Source organism: Nicotiana tabacum, chromosome 1 (genome assembly GCF_000715075.1).
Source record: "Nicotiana tabacum cultivar K326 chromosome 1, ASM71507v2, whole genome shotgun sequence".
NCBI classification, from domain to species: Eukaryota; Viridiplantae; Streptophyta; class Magnoliopsida; order Solanales; family Solanaceae; genus Nicotiana; species Nicotiana tabacum.
The window spans coordinates 189,935,632-189,941,553 of record NC_134080.1 but is presented as its reverse complement, the minus strand read 5'-3'; the positions used below and the strand labels follow the sequence as shown (position 1 = coordinate 189,941,553).

The 5,922-nt window shown below is 33.0% G+C and overlaps 1 long non-coding RNA gene across 1 annotated transcript; it reads left to right on the top strand.

The window, feature by feature from the left end:
- Window positions 1-2,004: 2,004 nt before the first annotated feature.
- On the top strand, window positions 2,005-4,464 carry LOC142162092 (uncharacterized). Its single transcript, XR_012693721.1, has 2 exons — window positions 2,005-2,728; window positions 4,391-4,464. It is a non-coding gene; the product is annotated as an uncharacterized LOC142162092 (long non-coding RNA).
- Window positions 4,465-5,922: the final 1,458 nt, after the last annotated feature.

Here is a 5,922-nt window from a genome sequence, read left to right as displayed (position 1 = left end):
CTCCTTTTTACCACCCCGAGGGGGATATAAGGGAGTTTTTCCAATTAAAATGACATTATTCGAAATGAGATTATTTATTTATTTATTTATTTTTAGAGTCGCCACTTGGAATATTTTAATTGTTGTCCCAAGTCACCGATTTATTTTAAATCCCAAATCGAGGAAATTCGACTTTCCTTTTGAAGTCTGCGAACCAAAAATTCTGAATAAGGAATTCTGTTAACCCGAAAGAAGGTGTTAGGCATTTCCGAGTTCTGTGGTTCTAGCACGGTCGCTTAAACTATTATAATTGGCCTATTATCTGATTTTAATACAAGTTTTAGCCTATGGTACAATTTTTAACTTATTAACCGCTTTAATTATTTTAGGAAATTCAACGTTATTTAAAACACGCCTTGAACCATGCCACATGAAATGCACCCACGGTCCACGACACACTTTATTTAACGTTGTTGAGAATTGGAGTTGGGTCACATGAAATGCACACCTGAGTTTAAGGAAATTAATTTAAATAGCGCGCCTAAAGCAACTACGCACTTTCAAGTTTGCGAGGGCCATGAAAAATTCACTAATGGCACGCCTCGATTCCTAGGGATTAAAATTAATTAAGTGAGGGCCACACATTTTGAGATTTTATTTGGCACGGTACACCTCAAACTATTAAAGGTCCTAATTAATTAAAGAAGGCTTGAAGAAATTGTAATTACTTTAGGCTAAGTTTCAAACTTGATTCACTAAGTGGAAAGGCATAGCACTAAATGAAACTATTCTAATTGATTTCATGGCTTGGGCCTGGCCTGGAGCCCAATAGTCAATTGCTGGTTACTTGACAAAAATGAGAACACAATTGGGCTCGACATGAAGCCAAAACCGAAAACTGAATGGCAAGAGGGGAATTTGGCACAACTGGGACAATGCTGGTGGCCCAATTTAACGTTTTAGCATTAACAATTGAGGTAACACTACATCTTTCATCAAATCTTTGAATCTGAACCAAATATTGACTACATTAAACACATGCGAAGCATATTTGAATACCACATACATTCTATACTGAAAATATGATCCCCAACGTGATAACAAAACCTTTACACCAATTGTTCCTCATTTAATATCAGAAATCCAGAGATCAAAGCTCATGCTAAGTTTTGATTTCAGACCAACACATTTAACCAAGGCTACATGACTCAAAATTTTCTAAAGAAAATCAAATGTAAAGATTTAATCTAATTTTCAGCCAAAAGATTGATATGATTTCAAGGAAACAACCCTACTAACATGTACTTGAACCTAACTAATTCCAGACTTTTGAAGAAGAAATTCATGCTTATTGATTTTTATCAAAGAAGAAGACCAAGTAGAAGCCAAACATTAAAATGATTACATACTGACTATTTGTAAGCACGTGATTTTTGCCCAATATGAGAATTACTCAAAAAAAAAATCCAAAAATAAAATAATTTTTTTTGGTGTGTAATTTTGTGATATTTTGTGATATTTTGAATAATTATTTGTATTTGTCTGTGCATGTTTATTTGTTAAAATATTAAAAATACAAAAATATGTCGCATTTTGCATGTAGGATTTAATTCTACAATTGTTAGTAATTAAGTTTGTTTTACAAAAAAATAAAAATTACAAAAATAGGCATCGTTTGCATTTTTAGCATTTAATGTCCAAATATACAATTTTATGCTTAATTATTACTTAATTGTGCGTTAATTGTTATTGAGAGTTAATTTGCGCTTTTATAACTTAATTTAGTTCTTAATAATAGTTTAAGTATTTTTTATAATTTAGTTTTAGAAAAATAAAAGAAGAAAAGAGAGCAAAAATATAAGGAAAGTCGGAATTGGGCCTCTTCTTCGATTTCAAGCCACAAGCCCAAAAAATGGCCCAATCTTCCCTACGACCCAGTCCATTTCGAACTGGGTCGACCCAGTCCATAACCCAACACCCCTATTATCTTACAAACAACACAAAACAAAAAGAAAAAATGAAGAAAACCCTAAAAAATTGCTAAACAATCCGCCACCCCCCTTCCCTATCTTCTTCTTCTCCAAGTTTCTCCAAAGCTCATCCATGGCTTCCCCCTCAAGCTCCCATGGCTGCCTCGTCCTCATCTTCTTCATCACACCATGAACGAGCAGTCCCATGGCTGTTTCTTCTTCTTTTAAACACAAACAACTCCACCATCGCACCATGAACGACCCCAAGCTTTCTTCGTTGCACCATGAACGACCCCAAGCTCAAACTCGTTCATGGCTGCTTCCTCACAGTCCCTTTCATCCTCTTCGTCGAACAACCAGCCTCGTCTTCCACCCGAGGCAACCCCAATCACGCCGGAAAAACCCTCGACCAACGAAGGAGGAACCCCATCGCTGCGGCTTCCCTTTCTCCTTCCAACTGCCGCGACGCTGCTTCTTCCCCTCCATCTTCACGTCGAGCTGCTCGTCACTGCTGCTCGCGTTTCCTCCATGGCCACGATGCTGTGGCTGCTTCATCTTCTCCGATCAAACAACCAAACGATTGCTTCTGTTTTGCTTAAATTATTGCTGCTGTTTTGAATCGGCGCCGCTGCTTCACTTCATCGTTCCAGCTGCGGGCTACTTCATTTCTCTTCGTCTTCGTCGTCATTTGTTCGAGCTTTGGTCGAGGCTCGTCAAAACAGTCCCTACATAGTCAAATTCGTCGTTGTTTAGTCGATTTCGTCATTGATTCATCTCCGGTTAGTTGTTTTTGAGTTTTATTTTTGTCCATATTTTTTGTTTGATATTTTCCGGATCCAAAATCGTTAAATGATTTAATTCTTGTCTTGTTCGTTGTTCATCGTTGAAATAATTTTCTAGTTTGTTCATGTTCATGTGCTTTGTTAAATTAATTTTCAGATTTCAAAATAGAAGTTTAATTAGTTGTTTTCATATTCATTTCATGTTTGTATTATTGTTTAAGTGAATATTTGTTAGTTTGATGTTTGTTAGATTCAAATTGAAATTTAATTAACTATTTCTTCAATTTGTTTCATGTGTTTATGTATTGTTAGAAATTGTTAATATTGTTAAGTTCAAGCTTAAGTTCATAATTGTTTATTCGTCGATCTTGTTATTTGTCTAAAAAGAATTTAGTTGTGTTAAAGGAAATATATTGATTTAATCGTTTTAATCCGTCATGTTTGTTGTGTTAAAATAGATTCATTCATGTTCATACTTTGTTTGGATGATCTTGAATCCGAATTTTGTATAGTTTGATTTCTTGTTTATCATTTATGATTATTTCTTGAATTTGTCTCATAATCTTGTTTAAGTTTAATATAGGAATTGTTTGTTGTAATGTTTTTAGAGTAGTTGATTTTAAGTTCAATATTATTGAATTTAGAAACCTAAATATACTTGTTTGTTGTTGTTGGTGAATCCGAAAATAGGATTGTTTGTTGCTAAAATATTGTTCAATAAAATTTTAGTTGTTCTTTGTTGTTCAATTTGTGTTCATGTGATTTGTTGTTGAAATGTTGAAGAAATCATGTTCATGTGATTTGTTGTTGAAATGTTGAAGAAATCATGTTCATGAAATTTGTTGTTTGAACATTGTTAGAAATTAATCATATTGTCTATATTTTGGTTAAGTTTGATTAATTAATGTGTTATAGCTGATGGGTAGTTTGGTAATTTATAGTACTTTCGGGGGTAAAATAGTAATTTGTAATAGGGTCGGAGGGGTAGTTTAGGAATTGTACATTTTGTAATTGTTTATATGAAGCATGGGGGACAAAATGAAATGGGGTGGGTTGTGATATGGTTATTTAATATAAAGGGGGGACAAGACAAAATTTAGTGGGGGAATCTTGTATTATTTTATGTTAGGCATGGGGGACAAAATATAATGGGGTGGTGTGATATGTTTATTTAATGTAATGGGGATGAGTGGGAAGATAATGGGTTGGGTAGAGAAAAAGTATTGATTTTAATTAATTGAAAGATTTATGGGATGGGTTATATATAAGAAGTCTTGAAATCAGAATAAGGGGACGGATACGAGAGAAAAAAGAGAACAGAGAGACGAGAGAATACAGAAGAAAAAGAACGAATTTGAACAGAAAGAAAATAAGAGAAAAAAAAAGAGGGCTGAACATTTAAGAGAGAGAAAATTCCGAAAAAAAATATTTAAACTTTCAAAAAAAAGAAACTAAAAAAAAATCTTTTGCTTTCTTTCATTGGTTGAAATCAGAATTAATGATTTTTTCATCAAAGCTTGAAGCTTTTGTTTTGAGATTAATACTCCACCGGTTTGCAAACTTTGTTCCTGGGTTGTTACTGCTATTGGACTTTTGTTGTTGTGCTGTATTGTTATTACTGCGTGGCTAACTTTCTTCTTCTTATATTGGCAATACCAGGTACACAACTGTAATTTTGGCATTTTGTAAGCTGAAATGAAGAACGTAATGTTAAATTTTTAATTTAGCTTTAATTTTTTTGTATTGTATTTAGGTTATTCATGTATTATTATTCTGTCAATCACTGTCATTTGGCATATCTAGACATGTTATAGCGATATATTAAATAACGCCTTAACCGGATTATTAGGAAATATATTCAAGACGGATTACTAATTAAAACTGTTTAATAATCAAAATAGAAGAAATAACGTAAAAAATGGCGTTATTGAATTAGTTTTGGCAAAAATTTATTAATTCTTTATTCATAAGGTTTTTTTTGTCAACATTAAGTTAATCTGAATCATGTAGTTAATTTCAGTTAAAACATGAATTAGTTTGCGAATCAAGTATTAGGACATGATGTGAATTAAAACAAAGGTAGTTAAGTTTAAATTGTTTAACTTTTAGAAATATGGTTTAGTAATCAAGTTTTTTTTTTTAATTTTCAGTATTTGTAAATAATTAATTTCAATAAGCTTAAGTCATACTAACAATATGTTTTAATCCAACTATGGGATAATTAGTTTTTTTTTACTTTTTGGGCAATTCCATGTTGTTCGTAATTATCATTTTAGTAATATTACTTTCCATTAATATTTGTTTTGAATTAGTAATTAATATGTTATTTTTAAGTATGTAGAGATTGACTTCATAATTATGGACAAACTTAGTAATAATAAAGATGTAGTCATTAAAGGGTATTCATAAAATAAGGGAGGATATCGCTAACAAATAAACAAATATAAATAATACAAAAAATTGCAGTCCTTCAATTTTATTTATTTATTTATTTTTTATATAAGAAAATACCTAGATTTCAAGATGGGCGATTTAGTAAAATTCACGGTCTTACCTAATAATATCATAACGCGTAGTATTTTGGCACATATTTAATAAGGTTATTTTCTTGAATACGGGTGTACATTTATGTAACCCAAATCACGATCTTGACGAAGTCAAAATGCGTCAACAAATCACGCGTGCACTGGTTGTGGCGTGGCTCGAGATGCGTTTTCACGACGTTGCAATTTTGTATAAAATAAATAATGATAAAAGCGGTTTTTTTTAAAAGTTAAATTTGCACATAAGTTTATAATACATATTATATCAGATAGTCAAACCAAATATAACAGTTGAGCGACCGTGCTAGAACCACGGAACTCGGGAATGCCTAACACCTTCTCCCGGGTTAACAGAATTCCTTATCCGGATTTCTGGTTCGCGGACTGTAATACAGAGTCATTCTTTTCCTCGATTCGGGATTAAACTGGTGACTTGGGACACCCTAAATCTCCCAAGTGGCGACTCTGAAATAAATAAACAAATCCCGTTTCGACTGTCCTTTAATTGGAAAAAACTCCCTACGTACCCCCGCGGGGGCGGAAAAAGGAGGTGTGACAGCTCTGGCGACTCTGCTGGGGACTATTTATGGTAACCCAGAACCACTGGTTCGGGGTTAGAGATTCGAGCTTAGATAAATTGTTATATTT